The sequence below is a fragment of the Triticum urartu genome, chromosome 4 (genome assembly GCF_003073215.2).
Source record: "Triticum urartu cultivar G1812 chromosome 4, Tu2.1, whole genome shotgun sequence".
In the NCBI taxonomy this organism is placed as follows: Eukaryota; Viridiplantae; Streptophyta; class Magnoliopsida; order Poales; family Poaceae; genus Triticum; species Triticum urartu.
In genome coordinates this window covers 361,638,188-361,661,373 of record NC_053025.1, presented here as the reverse complement: position 1 = coordinate 361,661,373, position 23,186 = coordinate 361,638,188, and the positions used below count along the sequence as shown (strand labels likewise).

Below are 23,186 nucleotides of genomic sequence, written 5' to 3'. Positions count from 1 at the left end.
TCCCTAACTATTTGTCATATACAAACCATGTTTTTATATAATGCCTATATATTTAAAATGAGCAAAAACAGAAAAGAAAAATAAATAAAAAGAGAAAGAAAAACAAAACAAAACAAAACAAACAAAACAACAAATGAGGGAGACCCCCTGGCCAACTGGGCCAAACAGCCCAGCCAGCCAGCCCACCGTCCCAGCCTGGCCCAACCCCCATGCACCCATTAACCCCCCGAAACCCTAACGCCCATCCCCACTCGCTCCACTCCCCCCCACTCTCTCCTCGCGCCCCCTTCTCTCGGACCCGATCTGGATCGGGGGCAGGCGACCCCCGTCGCCCCGCTTCTACCTCGTCGGCGCCGCTTCCTCGTCAGACCGCCGTCGTCGTCACCTCCTCCCCGCTGGAACGGCCCCGAGCCCTCCGCTGCTCGGCCCCGACACCGCACCTTCCCGCATGACGCCGCCCTCCGCCGCCCCCATCATCGGCGACACTGCGGCCACCTCCCTGAGCCCACTGCCTCCCCCTGCATCGCCCGTGAGGCCTCCCCTTCTCCTTCCCTCTCCCCGTTGCACCACACCTCACCCTTCTCACCACGTCGTGCTCGCCCTCCCCGCGTTGCCTCGTCGCGCGCACGACACGCCCGCGTGCCGGCTCCGTGCTCCCCGCGCGCGCTCGGGCATGGCCTCACCCTCCGATGCCGCTCTGTCTAGTCCTGCTCTGCTATGACGCCGGCTCGCCGTCCGCAAGCGCCTACGGGCATGCCTGCGTCGCCTGTAGCTGCTCCCGGCGCCTCCTTGCCCCCTACGCGCGCTTCGGCGCATCCAGGCACCGACCCCGCACGCCCTGCCTCTGACCTCACATCGTCACCGCGCCCAGCGCATGTTCCGCGCGCCCCCCACCTTCCCATCCGCGCCCAAGTCCGCCCAATCCTTGCCGCTCTGCTGAGGGCTACGCCCGGCCGACCCTGCTGGCTGCGCTCCTCTCGTCGCGTCTGTCCGCGGATTCGCTCTCACCCGCTCACACACGCCACCGCCATGCCCGCTCCCCATCGCCCGTCGCTGCCTCCCCGCCCCTCCTGTGCGCCATGGCCGCCGGCCTACTCGCGTGCCCCTGTGTCCAGGCGTCGGTGCCCGCGCCTGGCGCCCGCATCCACCGCCCTTCCTCACCGCGCGTCACCCATTCTTCCTCGCCGGCGCCGCTTCCTCGTCGGACCGCCATCGTCGTCACCTCCTCCCCGCTGGAACCGCCCCGAGCCCTCCGCCGCTCGGCCCCGACACCGCACCTTCCCGCATGATGCCGCCCTCCGACGCCCCCATCGTCGGCGACACTGCGGCCACCTCCCCGAACCCATTGCCTCCCCTTGCATCGCCCGTGAGGCCTCCCCTTGTCCTCCCCTCTCCCTGTTACACCACACCTCACCCTTCTCACCACGTCGTGCTCGCCCTCCCCGCGTTGCATCGCCGCGCGCATGGCACGCCCACGCGTCGGCGCCGTGCTCCCCGCGCGTGCACGGGCATGGCCTCACCCTCCGATGCTGCTCTGTCTAGTCCCGCTCTACTGTGACGCCGGCTCGCCATCCGCAAGCGCCTACGGGCACGCCTGCGCCGCCTGTCGCTGCCCTCGGCGCCTCCTCGCCCCCTACGCGTGTTTCGGCGCATCCAGGCACCGGCCCCGCACACCCTGCCTCTGACCTCACATCGTCACCGCGCCCAGCGCACGTTCCGCGCGCCCCCCACCTTCCCATCCGCGCCCAAGTCCGCCCAAGCCTTGCCGCTCTGCTGAGGGCTGCGCCCGGCCGACACTGCTGGTTGCGCTCCTCTCGTCGCGTTTGTCCACGGATTCGCTCTCACCCGCTCACACACGCCACCGCCATGCCCGCTCCCCGTCGCCCATCGCTGCCTCCCCGCCCCTCCTGTGCGCCGTGGCCGCCGGCCCGCTCGCGCGCCCCTGTGTCCAGGCGTCGGCGCCCGCGGCTGGCGCCCGCATCCACCGCCCTTCCTCACCGCACGTCACCCATCCCCCCCCAACAACCGTCCTCATCGCCATGGCCTCGCCCCTGTCCTCAGGCGGCCGGCCTTCGCCTCGCTCCCCCTCGGGCGGTTTCGGTCCCGAGCAGTTGCGCCCGCTAACCCGCCCCATGGCCTCCCCTGGTCACAGACACGGGGCCCCACCCCACAGAACGTTAAAAAAGAAGAGAGAAAATAATTAAAATAATAATAATAAATTTAAGTAATTAATTAATTAATTAATTAATCCTATATAATTAACCTAATTAGCTAATTAACTTAATTAACTATCCTTAATTAACTAAACAGTCAATGACATGCGGGACGCACACGTCAGTTTGACCTAGTCAACGCTCTGTTGACTGCTGACGTCATGATGACGTCAGCAAACAATGTTTCTGGATAATGGTGATTTAAATAATTAAATAAATCCTAAAAATGATTTAAATCTTTTAAAATTAATATAAAATAAACCGTAGCTCGGATGGAAAAACTTTCTACATGAAAGTTGCTCAGAACGACGAGACGAATCCGAATACGCAGCCCGTTCGTCCGCCACGCATCCCTAGCATAGCGAACACACAACTTTCCCTCACCGATTCATCTGTCTGAAAACGCGAAACATTGGGGATACTTTCCCGGATGTTTTCCCCCTTCACCGGTACCACCTCATACCGCGTTAGGGCACCCCTAGCACCGCTACTTGTCATGCCATGCATCGCTATGCATCTGTTTGCTTAATATTTATTGTTTCTTCCCCCTCTTCTCTCGCTAGACACCGAGACCGACACCGCTGCTACCCAGTACGACTACGGTGTTGACGTCCCCTCTCTCTTGCTAGAGCAACCAGGCAAGTCCCCCCCTTGATCACCAGATATCACCTATTCTCTTTCAACTGCTTGCATTAGAGTAGTGTAGCATGTTACTGCTTTCTGTTTATCCTATTTTGATGCATAGCCTGTCATTGTTGCTACAACTGTTGATACCTTACCTGCAATCCTAAATGCTTAGTATAGGATGCTAGATTATCATCAGTGGCCCTACATTCTTGTCAGTCTTCCATGCTATACTATCGTGCCGTGATCACGTCGGGTGTTGATCACGGGTATATACTATACATACATACTATACATGTTGTGACTAAAGTCGGGTCGGCTCGTAGAGTACCCACGAGTGATTCCGATGTGGGGGCTGAAGGGGCAGGTGGTTCCACCCAGGTAGTGGTGGGCCTGGGTTCCCGACGGCCCCCAACTGTTACTTTGTGGCGAAGCGACAGGGCAGGCGGAGACCACCTAGGTGAGAGGTGGGTCTGGCCCTGGTCGGCGTTCGCGGTTACTTCAAAATAACACGCTTAACGAGATCTGGGTATTTGATCTGAGTCTGGCTACTGGCATATACGCACTAACCAACTACGCGGGGACAGTTATGGGCACTCGACGTCGTGGTATCAGCCGAAGCCTTCGTGACGTCAGCGACTGAGCGGCGCGTGCTGGGTTGGACTGGAATGCTTGCTCTTGTATAAGGGAGGCTAGGTCTGCTCACCGGTCGCGTACGCAACGTGCAGGTGTGCAATGGGCGATGGGCCCAGACCCTTGCGCCATAGGATTTAGACCGGTGTGTTGACCTCTCTGTTGTGCCTAGGTAGGGCTGCGACGTGTTGATCTTCTGAGGCCGGGTATGACCCAGGAAAGTGTGTCCGGCCAAAGGGGATCCAGTGTGTTGGGAAATGTGGTGCACCCCTGCAGGGAAGTTTGTCTATTCGAATAGTCGTGTCCCTCGGTAAAAGGACGACCCGGAGTTGTAACTTGAGCTTATGACAACTAGAACCGGATACTTAATAAAACACACCCTTCTAAGTGCAAGATACAATCGGTGACCGCTCTCTCACAGGGCAAGGAGGGGAGGATCACCGGGTAGGGTTACGCTATGCGATGTTACTTGGTGAACTTACCATCTACTCTCTTCTTCTGCTGCAAGATGGAGGTTACCAGAAGCGTAGTCTTCGAAAGGACTAGCTATCCCGCTCTTATTCCGGCATTCAGCAGTTCGTTCCACATATGATACCCCCTTTTCCATTTGATACCAATGCATACATATGTAGTGTAGCTCCTTGCTTGCGAGTACTTTGGATGAGTACTCACTGTTGCCTTGCTCCCCCTTTTCCCCCTTTCTATACTCGATTGCTGCGACCAGATGATGGCGTCCTGGAGCCAGACGCTACTGTCGTTGACGACTATACTACACTGGAGGTGCCTACTACCACGTGCAGGCCGCTGACGATGACCAAGAGTAGTTTAGGAGGATCCCAGGCAGGAGGCCTACGCCTCTTTCGATCTATATCCCAGTTTGTGCTAGCCTTCTTAAGGCAAACTTGTTTAACTTATGTTTGTACTCAGATATTGTTGTTTCCGCTGACTCGTCTATGATCGAGATCTTGTATTCGAGCCTTCGAGGCCCCTGGCTTGTAATATGATGCTTGTATGACTTATTTTATTTGTACAGTTGTTTTGTGATATCTTCCCATGAGTCCCTGATCTTGATCGTATACGTTTGCGTGTATGATTAGTGTATGGTCAAATCGGGGGCGTCACACAAGGGCTTTGTGAAGATATCTGCCAATTTCTCTTCAGTGTTGACGTGAATGACATGGTCTCCGGGAAAGTGATGACGAATTATATGTGCTTTGTCTTCGAGTGTTGAACTGGGTTGTTGGCATTCTTGATGGCGCTTTCATTGTTGCAGTATAGTGGCACTTGCTTCAGATGAATGTCATAGTCCTTGAGAGTTTGCTTCATCCAAAGAAGCTGAGCGCAGCAAGATCCAGCAGGAATGTATTCAGATTCAGCAGTGGAGAGAGACACACAGTTCTGCTTCTTTGAAGACCAACAGACAAGAGATCGTCCAAGAAAGTGACATGTTCCTGATGGGGACTTGTGATCAACCTTGTCACCAGCGTAATCAGCATCTGAGAATCCAACTAGATCAAACTCTGAGCCCTTTGGATACCATAATCCTAGTGTTGGGGTGTAAGCCAAATATCGAAGAATTCGCTTCATAGCTAAGTGATGTGATTCCATTGGTGCCGCTTGGAATCGGGCACACATACAAACTCTAAGCATGATATCTGGCCTAGATGCACATAAATAGAGTAAAGAACCAATCATGGAGCAGTATACCTTTTGATTGAACTCTTTACCGTTGTCGTCGGGGCACAGATGACTTTTGGTTGGCATTGGCGTTGAGTAACCTTTCCAGTCTTGCATTCCAAACTTCTTTAGGCAATCTTTGAGGTACTTCTCTTGAGAAATGAAGAAGTCGTTGCTCTGCTGATGAATTTGAAGACCAAGGAAGAACTTTAGCTCACCCATCATGGACATCTGATATTGCTCTTGCATCATGTGTCCAAACTCATCACTGTATCTTTTGTCAGTGTTGTCGAAGATAATGTCATCCACATAGATCTGGCACATAAACAGTTCACCATCGTATGTCTTCGTGAAGAGAGTGGGATCTAGGGAACCAGGTTTGAAGCCTTTGCTCTTCAGGAAGTCTTTGAGTGTGTCATACCAAGCATGAGGGGCTTGTTTGAGGCCATACAGTGCCTTGTTGAGCTTGTATACCATATCAGGATGTTTTGGATCTTCAAAGCCAGGTGGTTGTGCAACATACACTTCTTCAATCTTACCGTTGAGAAAGGCACTCTTTACATCCATTTGATACAGAAGGATGTTGTGATGGTTGGCATAGGCTAGCAGTATGCGAATGGCTTCAAGCCTAGCCACCGGAGCAAATGTTTCATCGAAGTCAATCCCTTCAACTTGAGTGTATCCTTGAGCAAGGATACGAGCCTTGTTTCTGACAACTTGACCATGCTCGTCTTATTTGTTGCAATAGATCCATTTGGTGCCTATGATATTATGCTTTTGTGGGTCAGGATGCTTAACCAATTCCCACACATTGTTCAGCTCGAACTGTTGAAGCTCTTCTTGCATCGATTGAATCCATTCAGGTTCCATGAAGGCTTCAGCAACTTTCTTGGGTTCAGATATAGAGACAAATGCAAAGTGCCCACAGAAATTTGCTAACTGTGTTGCTCTTGAACGAGTGAGTACACCAGGTGCATTAATGCTATCAATTATCTTCTCAATTTGTACTTCATTTGCAACACGAGGATGTAATGGTCGAAGACTTTGCTCTGGCTGATCATTGTCTTCATCATCAGTATTGACTTCGGGCTGAGCAGTGTCTTCGGGTTGATTAGGTGCGAAAATGATGAGTTCTTCTTCAACTTGTGCCTCTGAAGGTATGATTTCTCCAGTTCCCATAAGCTTAATCGATTCATGAGGAGGGACTTCATCTAGCACATTTGGCAGGTGCTCTCTTTGTGAGCCGTTAGTCTCATCGAACCGCACATCCACAGTTTCAACCACTTTATAGTGAAAGAGGTTGAAGACTCTATAGGTGTGTGAATCCTTTCCGTAACCGAGCATAAAACCGTCATGTGCTTTCAGTGCAAATTTTGAAGTGTGATGTGGATCCTTGATCCAGCACCTAGCCCCAAATACTCTGAAGTAGCTTATGTTTGGCTTCTTACCAGTTAGTAGCTCATATGATGTATTCTTTAGAAGGTTGTGAAGAAAGACACGGTTGATGACATGGCATGCAGTATCAATGGCTTTAGGCCAGAACTTCCTTGGAGTCTTGTACTCATCAAGCATCGTCCGAGCCATCTCAATGAGGGTTCTGTTCTTGCGCTCCAAGATGCCATTCTGCTCAGGTTGTATGGAGCTGAGAACTCATGAGTGATGCCCAACGATAGGTGTCGAGGCCGGTGTTCTTGAACTCTGTGCCGTTGTCACTTCTAATGTGCTTGATCTTGATGCCATAGTTTGTCATGGCACGATTGGCAAATCGGCTGAAGACATCCTGCACTTCAGTCTTGTAGAGAATTATATGCACCCAGGTATATCTAGAGTAATCATCAACAATAACGAAACCATAGAGACAAGCAGTGGTAGTAAGAGTGGAGTAATGAGTAGGGCTGAATAGGTCCATGTGAAGCAGCTCGAATTGACGTGATGTCGTCATGATTGTCTTCGAGGGATGCTTGGCCCTAGTCATCTTCCTAGCTTCGCAGGAACCACACAGATGATCCTTTTTGAACTTGACGCCCTCGATGCCTACGACATGCTTCTTCTTCGCGAGAGTGTACAAGTTCCTCATGCCAGCATGCCCTAGCCTCCGATGCCAGAGCCGGCATTCTGAAGCTTTTGCCAGAAGACATACGGCCAACTGTGGTCCTGCTAAGAAATCTACCATGTACAAATCGTCCTTTCGATATCCTTCAAAGACTAGGGATTTGTCAGACTCCATAAGCACAAGGCAACGATATTTGCCAAAAATCACAATCATGTTCAAGTCACAAAGCATTGAGACAGACATTAAGTTGAAACCAAGGGATTCAACAAGCATCACTTTATCCATGTGATGATCCTTTGAGATTGCAACTCTACCTAGACCCAATACCTTCCTTTTACCAGTGTCAGCAAATGCGATGTGACTCTTGTCAGATGGACGTAAGGTTGAGTCCATGAGAAGACTTCGATCACCAGTCATGTGGTTAGTGCATCCACTGTCCATAATCCATTCTGAAGCCTTTGGTGTCATACCCTACAGTGCAGTTAGGGGGATAGGCTTCACCAAGGGTACTGTGAAGCATAAACATTTGATGAATGAGTGGATTATGAAAGCTTAGATCCAGGTTAGGACTAATAGGATGATTGGCAAGCGATTTAGGAAACAAAATACATAGTAAGACCATTTGGGCATTTTATCTTCCGCCCACAAGATGTTTTAGGTCCCCAGCAATAGCATCAGACGCCTTTGATTTCTGGCTGGAGACCTTTTCTTGCAAAAGAGAGTTAAGTTTTCTTAACCACCCACATTTTCAGGGGTGGCTTCGAAGCAATGAGTCTAAGTGCAGCATCTGAGAACTTTGGCTTTGGAGCCCTAGCAAATAGCCTTGCAGGAGGTGAATAATACTCATATGAATAAGCAGAATAGTTCTTGGTCTTATGAACATAGCGATTTGACGAAACACGCTCATATTCATAGGTCTGAGTATAATTTCCCTGCAAAACATTGGCGTTAGGGTGACTCTGTTGAGTCCTCAGTCTGTGTGAAGCCTTTGGACCATACGAAGCCTTTGGTCTGGGGTTTGTCTTCTTCCCAGGTGGTGTCATGATGACATTCACCTGAAGATTCTCAATACAACTCTTGGGCATCCAGATCTTCTTCAAAGGTGGTCCATTCCTATAGTTAGTACCAATATACCTGGCAAACACTTCACCATTCTGATTCTTAAACAGTTTATAGTTTGCATCAAAGGATTCATCAATGATAATCGGGTTAGCACAAGTGAAGCTAGATAAGGTAGATGGATCCACTGAAGGTCCCTTTGCAGCAACCCACGTGGTTTTGGGGCACTGCTCAGGCTTCCAGTAAGAACCATCAGCATTCATTTTCCTCTCGAACCCTACACCATCTTTCCTAGGGTTTCGGTTCAAAATCTATTTCTTGAGGACATCACATAGTGTTTTATGCCCTTTGAGACTTTTGTACACTCCTGTCTCAAGCAATGTCTTCAACCTAGCATTCTCATCAGCAATAGTAGTGGCATCCTCAGTAGAGGGGTTAGTTACCACATCAGCAGTTGAAGATATTGCAACAGTAGCAGCAGTAGAACATTCAGCAACAGAAGTAGCATTATCACGCTCAAGGAATTTTAGACATGGTGGTTCAAATCCTTCCTGAGCGGAACTGATCTGTTGAGCACGGAGTGACTCATTCTCTTTTTGAAGATCTTCATGAGCCGCTCTCAAGTTCTTGCTTCCTTTGAAGATAATCGCAGGAAAGCTGTTCATGAGTTGTTGAGAGCGTTTCATGACGAATTTCAAGTTCCTCATACTTAACATGAAGATTTTTAATGTCTTCAGTTAAGGACTGGGATCGGGTCATTTCTGCGTCCAATTGGTCATCGCTTTTGTCTAGCAATTTTTGAATATGTTCCATAGCTTTATGTTGTTTAGTTGCAATTTTAGCAAGTGTTTTGTAGCTAGGTTTGGATTCACAATCAGAGTCATCTTCACTTGATGTTCGAAAGTAAGCATCGCGTGAGTTTACCTTGGCACCACGTGCCATGAAGCAGTAGGTGGGAGCAGAGTCATCCTCATCCTTAGCATCAGTGTTGGTGACGAGGCCATTGTCTTCAGTGTTGAAGATGGACTTGGCAACATACGCTGAAGCTAGAGCCAGGCTTGCCACGCCTGAGTCAAACTCCTCATCAGACTCCACCTCCGCCTCCTCAAAAGCAGACTCCTCCTCTGAATCCATCCCCTTGCCAAAAAAAGCACGAGCCTTGCCAAATGAGCTTTTCTTGTATGATGAAGACTTGGAAGAAGACTTTGAGGATTTCTTATTCTTCTTGTCATCGGAATAATATTCCTTGTTCTTATTCTTGTTGTTGTTCTTGTTGTTCTCATTGTCCCACTGTGGACACTCGGAGATGTAGTGACCAGGTTTCTTGCACTTGTGGCACGTTCTCTTCTTGTGGTCATGAGTAGAAGCTTCAACATTTCTTGAGCTGGATCTTGAAGACTTTCTGAAGCCTTTCTTCCTGGTGAACTTCTGGAACTTCTTCACAAGCATAGGAAGTTCCTTTCCAATGTCTTCAGGATCCTCAGAACTGCAGTCAGATTCTTCTTCAGAAGAGGAAACAGCCTTTGCCTTCAAAGCGCGAGTTTGGCCATAGTTGGGACCATAGATATCTCTTTTCTCAGATTGCTGGAACTCATGTGTTTTGAGCCTCTCAAGTATGTCATATGGATCGAGAGTCTTGAAGTCAGGGCGTTCTTGAATCATCAGGGCCAGGGTGTCAAATGAGCTGTCAAGCGATCTTAGAAGTGTTTTGACGATTTCATGCTTGGTGATCTCAGTGGCGCCGAGAGCGCGAAGCTCATTTGTGATGTCAGTGAGGTGATCAAATGTAAGTTGGACATTATCATTTTCATCTCTCTTGAAGTGGTTGAAGAGGTTGTGAAGAACACTGATCCTTGAGTCTCTCTGGGTTGAGACGCCTTCATTGACCTTGGAGAGCCAGTCCCGGACTAGCTTCAAAGTTTCCAGAGCACTCAGACGGCCATACTGTCCTTTGGTCAGATGACCACAGATGATGTTCTTGGTAGTAGAATCCAGTTGAATGAACTTCTTGACATTAGCAGGGTGACACCTTCACCGGTCTTGGGAATGTCGTTCTTGACGACATACCAGAGGTCGACATCAATGGCTTCAAGATGCATACGCATCTTATTCTTCCAGTAGGGGTAATCGGTGCCATAAAAGACAAGGCACGCAGCGGAGACTTTGATTATCCCTGCAGTCGACATAGCTAAACTCCAGGTGGTTAAACTGAATCACATAGAACAAGGGAGCACCTTGCTCTGATACCAATTGAAAGTGCTAGTTATCGACTAGAGGGGGTGAGTAGGCGATTTTTATGAAAGTCTTCAAAGCATGGGGCTTTGAAACCAAATAGTAGAAATGAACCTATTGATATGTAGCGGAAGGTAGACTACACTAGACAAGCCATAGTCAAGTAAGCAATGAAGTGAAAGCATGAAGACTATCAGCAGGTAGGTAGAATGGATCAGGATGGAAGATAGTATGAAGCCAAACAACAACAGTCTTCACATAGTGAAGTCAATCAGATCATGCAAGCAGATAATGACTTCACGAAGACAACAGTAAATAAAGAGAGTTAAAGGATAGAACCGGTTGCTTGGTGAGGACAAGGATTTGTTGGACCAGTTCCAATTGTTGTGACAAGTATACGTCTGGTTAGGGAGGCTGAGATTCAACTCAGAAGATCGCGTCTTCACCTTATTCCCCTTGAGCTAAGGACACACAGTCCTTGCCCAATCACTCTGGTAAGTCTTCAAGGTAGTCTTCCAAACCTTCACAGACTTCGTTCACTGGCGATCCACAATGACTCTTGGATGCTCAGAATGCAACGCCTAACCGGCTGGAGGATTCACAGTCCTCAAGTGTAACAAGTCTTCAGATCACGCAGATAGAAAGACTTCAGTGATGCCTAACACTCTTTGGCTCTGGGTGTTTAGGGCTTTGTCCTCGCAAGGATTTCTCTCTCAAACGCTTCGAAGGTGGGTTGCTCTCAAATGACAAAAGTCATGCACTAACTCTGAGCAGCCACCAATTTATGGTGTATGGGGTGGGCTATTTATAGCTAGGAGGCAACCCGGCCTGATTTGTCCAAAATGACCCTGGGTCACTAAGGAACTGACACGTGTCCAATGGTCAGATTTCAAACACACGCAACAGCTTGACTTGGGCTACAAGTAAAGCTGACTCATCCAGCTCTGGATAAGATTTGCTCTCATTGTCTTCACTCGAAGACATAGGATTTGGTTGAGCATCACTTCAGTCACACTGACTTTGTTCACTTGGACCCCACTTAACAGTATGGTGGTTCCTATGACTCAACAAAGAAGAAAAGGAAACTACGAAACAGCTATGTCTTTGCAATCCATAGTCTTCATGCGATGTCTTCTCATGTCATAGTCTTCAATGTGAATCTCTTCATGGACCACTATTGTCTTCAATGTGTTCACACATTTTTAGGGGTCATCTCTGGTAGGTAAACCGAATCAATGAGGGACTACTACCTGTGTTATCCTGCAATTCTCACAAACACATTAGTCCCTCAACCAAGTTTGTCGTCAATACTCCAAAACCAACTAGGGGTGGCACTAGATGCACTTACACCGAGTATTCCGCATGTGCAAAACTATCTTGCACTCGTTGTATGTGAGCGTAGAGCCTATCATACCCGATCATCACGTGGTGTCTCACAATGAACTGTCGCAATGGTGCATTCTTAGGGAGAATACTTATACCTTGAAATTTTTAGTTAAGGGATCATCTTATAATGCTACCACCGTACTAAGCAAAATAAGATGCATAAGGTAAACATCACATGCAATCAAAATATGTGACATGATATGGCCATCATCATCTTGTGCTTTTGATCTTCATCTCCAAAGCATCGTCATGATGTCCATCGTCACTGGCTTGACACCTTGATCTCCAACGTAGCGTCGTGGTCATCTCGCCAACTATTGCTTCTACAACTATCGCTAACGCATAGTGATAAAGTAAAGCAATTACATGGTGTTTGCATTTCATACAATAAAGAGACAACCATAAGGCTCCTGCCGATTGCTAGTATCTTTTACAAAACATGATCATCTCATACAATAACGTATATCACATCATGTCTTGACCATATCACATCACAACATGCCCTGCAAAAACAAGTTAGACATCCTCTACTTTGTTGTTGCAAGTTTTACATGGCTGCTACGTGCTTGTAGCAAGAACCGTTCTTACCTACGCATCAAAATCACAACAGTGATTTATCAAGTTTGTTGTTTTAACCTTCAACAAGGACCGGTCACAGTCAAATTCGATTCAACTAAAGTTGGAGAAATAGACACCCGCGAGCCACCTTTATGCAAAATTAGTTGCATGTCTGTCGGTGGAACCGTTCTCATGAACGTGGTCATGTAAGGTTTGTCTGGGCTACTTCATCCAACAATACCGCCGAATCAAATTAAGATGCTGGTGGTAAGAAGTATGACGATCACCTCCCACAACTCTTTGTGTTCTACTCGTGCATATCATCTACGCATAGACCTGGCTCGGATACCACTGTTGGGAAACGTACCATGCAATTTCAAAAATTCTCCTACGCTCATGCAAGATCTATCTAGGAGATGCATAGCAATGAGAGGGGGGAGTTTGTCTACGTACCCTCGTAGACCGAAAGCGGAAGCGTTTGACAATGCGGTTGATGTAGTCGAACTTTTTCTCGTTCCGACCGATCGAGTAACAAACGTATGGCACCTCCGAGTTCTGCACACGTTCAGCTCGATGACGTCCCTCAAACTCTTGATCCAGCAAAGTGTCGAGGAAGTAGACGAGTTCTGTCAGCACGATGGCGTGGTGACGGTGATGGTGAAGTGATCCATGTAGGGCTTTGCCTAAGCACTACAAAGATATGACCGGAGGCGTAAACTGTGGATGGGGGCGCCGCACACGGCTAACAATTGTTGGTGTGTGTTCTAGTGGTGCCCCCCACACACATATATATAGGTTGGAGGGGAGGAGAGGCAGCCAAGGGGGCGCCCCAAGTAGGAGGAATCCTACTTGGGGTTCTCCCCAATTTGGCCTCCCCTTCCATAAGTTCTGAAGGGGGAGGAAGGAGGAGGAAGGAAGGGGGAGGCCGAATTCCTCCCCTTCCTTCTCTCTTCCCCTCTTTCCTTATCCTCTAGTTCGGCCCATATGGGGGCGCAGTGGCCCCTGCTGGCTGCTGCGTTTCCCCTCTTGTCCCATTAGGCCCATATCTTTTGCCGGGGGTGCCCGGAACCCCTTTCAATGACCCGATATGTACCCGGTACCCTCCGAAACACTTCTGGTGTCCGAATACTATCGTCCTATATATCAATATTTACCTCTTGGCCATTTCGAGACTCCTCATCATGTCTGTGATCTCATCCGGGACTCCGAACAACATTCGGTCACCAAATCACATAACTCATATAATACAAAATTGTCATTGAACGTTAAGCGTGCGGACCCTACAGGTTCGAGAACTTTGTAGACATGACGGAGACACCTCTCAGGTCAATAAAAAACAATGGAAGCTGGATGCTCATATTGGTTCCCACATATTCTACGAAGATCTTTATCGGTCATACCGTAATGACAACATACGTTATTCCCTTTGTCATCGGTATGTTACTTGCCCGAGATTCGATCGTGGTATCTTCATACCTAGTTCAATCTCGTTACCGGCAAATCTCTTTACTCATTTCATAATACATCATATTGTAACCAACTCATTAGTCACTTTGCTTGCAACGCTTCTTATGATGTGCATTGCCGAGAGGGCCCAGAGATACCTCTCTGATACTCGGAGTGACAAATCCTAATCTCGATCTATGCCAACCCAACAAACACCTTCGGAGATACCTGTTGAGCATCTTTATAATCACCCAGTTATGTTTTGATGTTTGATAGCACACAAGGTATTCATCCGGTGTCTAGAAGTTGCATAATCTCATAGTCAAAGGAATATGTATATGACATGAAGAAAGCAATAGCAATAAAACTGAATGATCAATATGCTAAGCTAATGGATGGGTCATGTCCATCACATCATTCTCCTAATGATGTGATCCCGTTCATCAAATGACAACACATGTCTATGGTTAGGAAACTTAACCATCTTTGATTAACGAGGTAGTCTAGTAGGGGCTTACTAGGGACACGGTGTTTTGTCTATGTATCGACACATGTATCAAGTTTCCGGTTAATAAAATTCTAGCATGAATAATAAACATTTATCATAAATAAGGAAATATAAAATAACAACTTTATTATTGCCTCTAGGGCATATTTCCTTCACTTTTCTACACACAAGTTTTGGAGCCTCCTCTAGTTCATCTAGTTCTAGTTCTAGTTGGTCCTAGTTGACTAACTAGAGCTAGACCTAGTTACTCTAATACTCCTAATTAGAAGCCCAGTCTGGTTCTAATCTCCTCCCTCTAATTCTCTGCCGACGATTTGCTCTTGATGGCGAAGCGCTGTCGTATCGTGAAGACCGTTCACTTGCAACCAAGTAGAGAGGTCGTGTTTTCAGTGTTCTATTCAAGCGATCATTCATGGTTCACGGGATCGTCGTTAACGGTTTGAGGGACTTCTAGTACGATCTACACCGACTCATCATCTTCCACTGCAACTTCGGAGTCGGTAAGGATTGTTGGTCCAAACCATATATGCATCTTCATATTGTTCATGGGTGTTCATAGGGAGAATTTTTTTTGTTTTCTACAACGTTCTCCAACATCTGCCATTTCACAGCAACCACTGTCCAGACAGCCATGTCTGGGTGGTTGGGCCAAGGGCTACTGTCAGTGGGGTCAAAGACAAGGTCCCCCTTGTCCTCCCCAAAGAAGCCACCATGGTTCCACCAAAACCAAGATCCGGCCCAAGGGAGTTTGAAGTGGTGCTTAGGGGATACATCTTCGTGCACTCTCCCCTCCTCGGGGGCAAGAATCGTCGGTCGCGTCCAATCACCCCCGAGGACAAATGAAGTACCTGACGAAAGAAGGCCATGTCATGGAAGGAGCGACGTCGGGATGCATGTTGGAGTGGGAAACATATATGTGTGTCCTGGCCTTTGTGCAAAGACGCGAGATGGAAGGTCTCACACGGCAGGTGAGCCTATAGTGGTGCACGTCACGGTATGACCTCTTTTCTGGCTATCCCTACTTCGGGTCGCTGGGGTCATCTGGGTATAAAAGGAGGCTGAGGTCACTTGTAAGAGGGGAGGCTATAATAGACTAGCTGAAACTGAACTAGATAAATATGCACCAAGAGAACACAAGAGTAGGAGTAGGGTGTTATACCTCGACGTTGGCCCGATCCGGGATAAATTGTCGTGTCATGTTGCAGGAGTAGAGTGTTTTAAACCATATCTGAACAATATAGGAGTTACATCATAGTTCCGATATTGATGATCATCGCCCGTCAACACATGCCTTCTCTTGAAGGTGTATGGGATGATGAGCATGATTTTGATGTTGGAGGTGTTGGCAGGGGCGAAGGCTCGATTTGAGCATGAGGGGGCGAAGAATACAATAATCGCAAAAATGTACCTCGGGCATTTGTCCCATCGCACCGTAGAATGGTAAAATAACTCAATTTAGCACCCGTATCTAAGCATTCAGGGACATCAAATGAAAACATATCCATATTTTCACTAGCTAATTTTGGCTCGATGGTACCAACCAGATCGAATAGAATTATAAGAACAAAATATAAGTAGTTTGAAAATTATACATTGCAGTATACTGATTAATTAGACCTCATGGTAATGAACCAATTAATCAAGATTGTTAGTAGATTCTTATCTAGATGAAATTAGACTTGTATGTACATCAGTTACCTTTAGATTGGAGTGCTTGAGAACCAAACGCTAATGAGAGTGTTTGATAAATAAACGCGATGACAGGTGGACTCAAATGCACGGTGGATCGGCAAGATTACCAAGACAATAGCACCAGCACGGAGGCACCGTGGTGGACTCAAATGCATGGTGGAACGGCAAGATTAGTAAGACAATAGCATTTGCCAGCACGGAGGCACCACAGTTGGCAGCACACGGCAGTATCCACAGAGGCATAGGCACATAGCGGCCCGGGATTAGCGTGGCGGCAATATCCTTGTATGTGGTGGCTGAGGTGATGTAACCGATCAATCTATCAGCGTGCAGAAGATGGATGTTAGGTCTAGGTATACACGAGATGAGACATGTCTTCCAGGATTCCACCGAAATCAGTAATTAATAGATACCTCTTGTAAAGGTCGCTTGCATCATCGCATCGCAGGTTGCAACAAGTGGCGCACTACATTTATACTAATTGTCGCAACCTGGGAGTTTTCTCTTTTTTGTTGATTTGTTTATTTAAGATGTTGTATCTTTTAAAGCGTGCCTTCAAATCATGAGTTGTTTTCACTGTAGGATTTCTCGCATCGAGATCTTCGAAAGTATATCCTATGTTAATAGGTTTCAACGAACTTTTTTCACCAAAAACGGAAGAAGAAAACCGGACCGGAAGCATGATTTTTGTATCCACTTATTCCCATTTTCGAGAGGCATAATCGTGCCTCTCGCGGAAGCAAATCCATATCTTCACGCAAAGAAAATTTGTGCCTCACGCGAAAAAAATCATTTTCGTGAGGCACAGAACACGTTGTTTCCTTTTCGAGAGGCATAATTGCCTCTTACGGAAGCAAAATTGTGCCTCCACGAAAAGCAAATCCATGCCTCTCGTGAAAGAAAGAAAAACATGTCTTTTTCTTTTTCTGAAAGGCACGGTTGTGCCTCTTGTGGGAAGAAAATCTGTACATTCACGAGCAGCAAATTTGCGCCTCTCGCAAAAGAAAGAAAAAAAGAAACGTGCTTTTTTTCTTTCCAAGAGACACAGCTCACGGAAGCAAACCATTGCCTCCACAGGAATCAAATCTATGCCTCTCGCGAAAGAAAAAAACATGTTCTTTCATGCCCAAAAAACCAAAAAATTGTGTCCAAATCCTAGGTAAAACCGGTCAAAAATTAAAAAGCCGAAAAAACTAAAAAAAACATCTAAACCCAAAAAATGTGTACAGACTACAGAGAAAATTAAAAAAACAAAATCATGAGGGACCGTTCAGCACGCGACACGTGAGGGCGTGCTCTCAGCCCACCAAAAGTGACCCTTCAGAGGCCCCCGCAAAGGATAACCTTCGATTAGTTGCTCTCAGATTTCATGGGATAAAGTACTAAAGCTGCAAATAATTTGGATTGTAGGAACTAGCTTTTTTGGAGGCACTTCTATATCTCGCTTGTAGCGAGGGGAAGCTCACCGCGCCTACAACGACCGTGTATTTTGGGCCGATAGGATAGTTTCGAGTCTGTTTCGTTTGCTTTTTGAAAGAATTAAAATTGTGTTCCCTATTTGACACTGAATTTTTTTTCTTCCTTATACACTACAGGAAATATGTTAACTTGTGACCTTGACTATTGGTCACTGAAAGATCATTGTTTTTCATTTACGACCTTTTTGTGACCAAAAACAGAAGGTCAAAAGCTGGCGGTCGTAAACTGAAATTAACGAGTGAGAAGGTTGTGGACATTTATGACCAAAATATGCCTATTGTTTTGTTTTGGTCACTAGCAACCTCCCCAGGCCACGTAGGCATCCAGCGTGTCAAGCTGACGTGGATAAGATTCAGCCCGGTCCAATTCGACGTTCTACATGGGCCGAGCCCATTAATTCGGCCTTTTTAATATATTTTTCTGTTAATTTTTGCTTGCTACATGGGCCTAGCCCAACAATTCGGCCTTTTTTCTGGGTGCAGCCTTTTAGAGTCTATGATCTTTTATTTTTCACCATTTTATTTTGGTGCTGGCCCCACTAGTCAGATTGGTCCCGAATATCATAATCAAAATTTCAAATGCGCTCAAATTATTTTTGTAAGTGGGTCACCTGAGTCATGTTTCCATTGCACACATTTTCAAATCACATACATAATTACTATTTCATATGAAACAAAAAATTGTAATTCTAAAACATACAACATTTCATTCCAAAACAGAGAGAAGATATATGAAATTCTGGAGTTCACAATGCCCAGATAACCCAACTATTATTACATAACTTGCTATACAAAAATGTCTTGGCGCTTCTTTGAACATCTTCTTTCGTCTTGAATTTAGGCAAAATATCTGCCAACAAAAAAACAGAACAACGAGGATATAGTGTGAATAACAACAACAGCAAGTGACGGGGTGCTATTTAGTAAGATTAAGTCCGGAAAGAAACATGCATGGAAATTAAGAAGAGCTAGAGCAAGTCTGCATGTGGTTGCCGTATATGGAGTCATAATATACTCATGGATTAATAATCTACAGCAGGAAGTGTTTTTCAGCATGACAAGTTGCTTAGTTATTCATGAACTCGTAAGTGTTTATCACCAACTCTCCTCATACTAAATTTACATTGAACAAGAAAGGAATCAATACCATATGACCAACTCTACTAAAGTTACAATGCCTACATGTTTATGTAATAAATTTAAATTGAACAAGAAAGGAATCAATATCGTATCTCTTAATTCATTGTTGCACATCTAGCAAGAACAGATCAATACACAGACCTAATAAGCAAACATCACAACATGGCATGACATCTGAACCTAATCGACTGGATCAAAAAATTAAGACCGCAAGACCATTGTCTCACACCCAGAAGCGAGCATTTTCCCGCAACAACCAGAAGCGTAGCTACAACGAAACTGGGACGCCTAGATTTTGGGCACGCAAAATTTCAGACTTATCAGCAGCATCACATGACATCAAATTGGCACAACTTCCCAGGAACCTGAGCATAGCCAGGCATCGCCAATGGGAGGTAGGAAATGTTGGGAATCATAAACCAGAGAAAAGGGGGACACAGGAGGATCCGCGAACCTGCTTGTAGTTGAAATTGTTTGAGCGCCTGGAGCCCTCCTTATCTAAGAATCTTATACTAGCATTTTGCAGGTTGGGTACAAAGGTTGTGCTTCAATACCTTCAAAATCTGTTTGGGAAGAAGAAAAAATTAGTAACATGTCAATTCCTCTGTTTTAAATACTCCTACAGGCATCATAAGAGAAGTACTCAGCTATAGCTAATGCAACATGATGGGAGCCCAAAAGAAAACAAAGATAATTGCTGAAAAAATTACTCCAGTTTATACTCCTCTTTTAGCATTACAGATTATACCTAATGCAACATCATGGGAGCTGATGTCCAGGAGTATTTGCAAATCATACAAATGATACAACATCATGGAGTAGGATAACATGTTTTACCATCGCAGATTCATACCAATATTTGCACAACAAGTTTACCGTCTAACCAAACACCCTCTTACAAGCAGAAATGTATTCACTTATATACAGTGTATTTGTAGAATTACTCTATGGTACTCTAGCTGTCTTAAGTCTTGACCACAATGGTAATTAATTTGGACATGCTAATCACAATACACATAGAGAGATATTAATTACTCTATGGCACGCAGGGACGCAGCGATGCAAATCACTCCTACCATACCATGTGGCCAAGGAAGCTGTTCTGCTCCTCCAGGATGTGCACCTGCATGCATCACACGCCAATAGAGCCATATGCACGATCAATCACAAGTTCACAACTGCTTGTCTGCATCTTAAATCATTCTATTTCCCTTACGATTACAGCTACTTACCCTGTGGTGTGATTCATCCAGCTGTTTCTCCATCAGTTATCCTGCAGATAAGAAAGTCAAGTAACCATTGATTATCCTGTACTGAGAGTGGCATGTGAGCCGAGGTGAATATTGTGCAGTGAAGGGTGTTGTAACAGCACGCATACCTTCGTTTCACGGACTTTACCCAGCGCGCACTCTAGCTTGTGCTCCAGACTGCGGAGCTCTGCCGCGGTTGCGCCGGACGGCAGGTCTTCTCTTGTCTACCTCCTCACGCTGGCCTCCAGGTGGTCACGCTCATGCCTCAACCTTGCGATATCCGCCAACAGTTTCTGTGTGCAAGAATCATATAGATGAATCAGAATGCAGTTAACTCTGAGTGTAAAATAACTAGTACTATGAGTAGATGTGTTTGTGTATTAACCTGATATTCACCATGATTTATGCCCTCGTAGCGCTCGATTAAGTCACTCCAACTGAACAAATGACAAGTGAAGGAGTTTGTTAGCACTATACACTAGTACTATTAATTGTAGAGTGGATATACAGAGACAAGTAAACAAATTTATGCGTCATGTACAAGTTTCAGCACTATACGACTATGCATGTAGTGTAGATATTGAATGCCGGCGACTGGTACTTGTTTAACTTGAGGCTGTGTGTGCTTGCATTAGACCCAATCGCAGGTGGGCACAGGAGCAGCTGAATCTAACAGCAGGATTACAGTCAGAGGTAAATCAAAAGCATCGTCTGACTAAGTGGTTACCGAACACAAGGAGAGCACCCTCCCCAATACTGTAGCTACGTCTGAAGTCTGATGGCATGCCAAAGTTTATTCTACCATAGAGTAATTCCACAAATACACTATAGAGTAATTTGGACATGCAAATCACAATGGTAATTGGTAAATTACTTCTGATCAAACCCGGAGGGAGCACTGAAATAGCAGGGGATTCATTGATCGGTGAACGTACCCGTCATTGGTCCTCAAGACGAGGTTGGGCTCCAGGCGGCGTCCACGATGCGGCTGAGCTCCTCCTGCCGCCACTGGGAGAAGCGCAGCAGCGCTTGGAACACCGCATGCTCCTGCTTGTTCCCCATGATCTCCCGCACGGGGTGCACGAACCCGCCGAGCACGCTCTGGCGTATGTGGTCGTGCTCGTCCCCCTCTACGAGCAGGCGGACCACGAATGCGGAGGACTCCGGGATGGACAACACCAACTGCTCCAGCATCGTCGGGGAATCAAGCAGCTCCGATCGGATCTCCTGCAGCCTCGGGTCTTCAGGAATCGGTGGCTCTGACGCTTCCGAGCTCGAGCTCGGCGTCTCGTCCCACGGCGGCTCCGGCAAGGTCTGCGGCGGCCTGCGCCGCGTCGGAGCAGGCCGGGAGACGAGCGCCATGGCGCAACCGCCACCAGCACCTGCCGCCACGGGGAAGGGGAACTCTCCACCGTAACATGTCACGGACGGAGGGGGGTCGATTCCGCGAGGCTCGCGCGTGGGGGCGGGCGGTCGGGCCACTGGACTTGCGCCTACTGGCTGCAGGCCATGGCCGAGATCGACGGCGCTGGGGACGCCCCTGCCGCTCGGCTGCCCGAGTTCGACGGTGGGACGTGGGAGCTTCAAGAAGTGGGAGGGAGAGGGGGGAGCTCGATGCGATCTGAGATCGAGGGGAGGGTCGGGCGCTGTCAGTGGTGGCGGCGAGGGCGTGAAGGGGGCGGGGCTGGATCGAGAAACTCTGGGGAGGGGCGGGGGTGCGGGGGACGGCGGCGGCGTGAGGGTGGATTTGGGGGTGGGGGAGAGGCGGCGGCGGGAGTGGATCGGGGGAGAGAGGAGGGGGTCTGAGTTAGGGTTTGGGTAGTTGGGCTGCGGTTGGGTGAGGGGGTGAGGGCTGCCGTTAGATCCGGAAACATCCGACGGCGGTTGATGCATGATCCACGTGATATGCCCATGGACCAATCAGAACGCAGCAAATCATTTGATGACCTTATGACCATATAAATTGGTCGTGATCGATTCAAGATTAAAATTTCATTCCATTTTTCAGTGCTTAAAATGAGTTTTTTGTGAATGTCCTATCAAATACTTGTTCAAATGGTATTATATTTTGCACAAGTTTACATCTTGGATTTGCAAACAATATTTATAAAGGGAGTTTTCATTTTCTTTGAACGAAAAAATCATTTTCCATTTTCCGAGTGCCTAAAATGAGTTTTTTTGTGAAGGACATACCATATATTTGTTGCAAATTTGTACCAAATCAATTTTCTAAAATAGTAGGTCATATTTAATGCACAATTGACCAAATGGTTGGGTGTCAAAAGCTTTTATCCACCTCTCGTGAAAAAGACAAATTTCTACCGATTCAGTTGGAAGCGGGTCAAATTTGAACTGCAGTTGCCTCATAGTTTGCTATTTATTTTTTCCAAAAATCATTTCTAGGTACATAAGTATCTATTTAATCAGAGAAATACCAAAAAAATTCAAGATTCAGCCAATAGCTAGGAACGGTCATTCCCGCCGTTTTGACCGCATTTTGAAACGGGCATAAAAAATTCAAAAAAATCAAAAAATTGGAAAACCTTCGCATTGTGTCATTACATGTACCAAGTTTCCAGGAAAAATAACAAACTTATAATACGGCAATTATTTTAAAAAGTGTTCTGAGAAATGAGCTATCATGCGTGAAGATTCATGGCTTTCAAGCCAAATGATCAATCTTATGGCCACATTCATGACATAGTTTGTTCAAATGATCTCATATTGTGCACAAGGGTGCATATTGGAATTCCAAACAATGTTTCCTAAGGGACTTTTTATTTTCTTTGCACGGAAATTCATTTTCCATTTTCCGAGTGCCCGGATTGAGTTCTTTTTGTGAAGGAGCTACCATATATTTGTTGCAAAATTGGACCAAATCATTTTCTCAAATACTAGGCATATTTGATTCACAATTGACCAAATGGTTGGGTGTGAAAAGCCTTGATCCACCTCTCGTGAAAAAGACAAATTTCTCCCGATTCAGCTGGAAGCGGGTCAAATTTGAACTGCAGCTGCCTCATAGTTTGCTATTTATTTTTTCCAAAAATCATTTCTAGGTACATAAGTATCTATTTAATCAGAGAAACACCAAAAAAAATTCAAGATTCAACCACTAGCTAGGAACGGTCATTCCCGCTGTTTTGACAGCATTTTGAAACGGGCATAAAAAATAAAAAAAATAAAAAAAATCGAAAACCTTCGCATTGTGTCATTACATGTGACCAAGTTTCCAGG

General features: G+C 46.6%; 1 long non-coding RNA gene across 1 annotated transcript; it reads right to left on the bottom strand.

Moving 5' to 3' along the window:
- Positions 1–18,162: 18,162 nt before the first annotated feature.
- Positions 18,163–21,691, bottom strand: LOC125551682. The gene is made up of 7 exons (XR_007303024.1): positions 20,885–21,691; positions 20,335–20,386; positions 20,078–20,242; positions 19,932–19,972; positions 19,781–19,822; positions 19,154–19,262; positions 18,163–18,409 (listed from the first exon to the last, which is right to left on the bottom strand). It is a non-coding gene; the product is annotated as an uncharacterized LOC125551682 (long non-coding RNA).
- Positions 21,692–23,186: the final 1,495 nt, after the last annotated feature.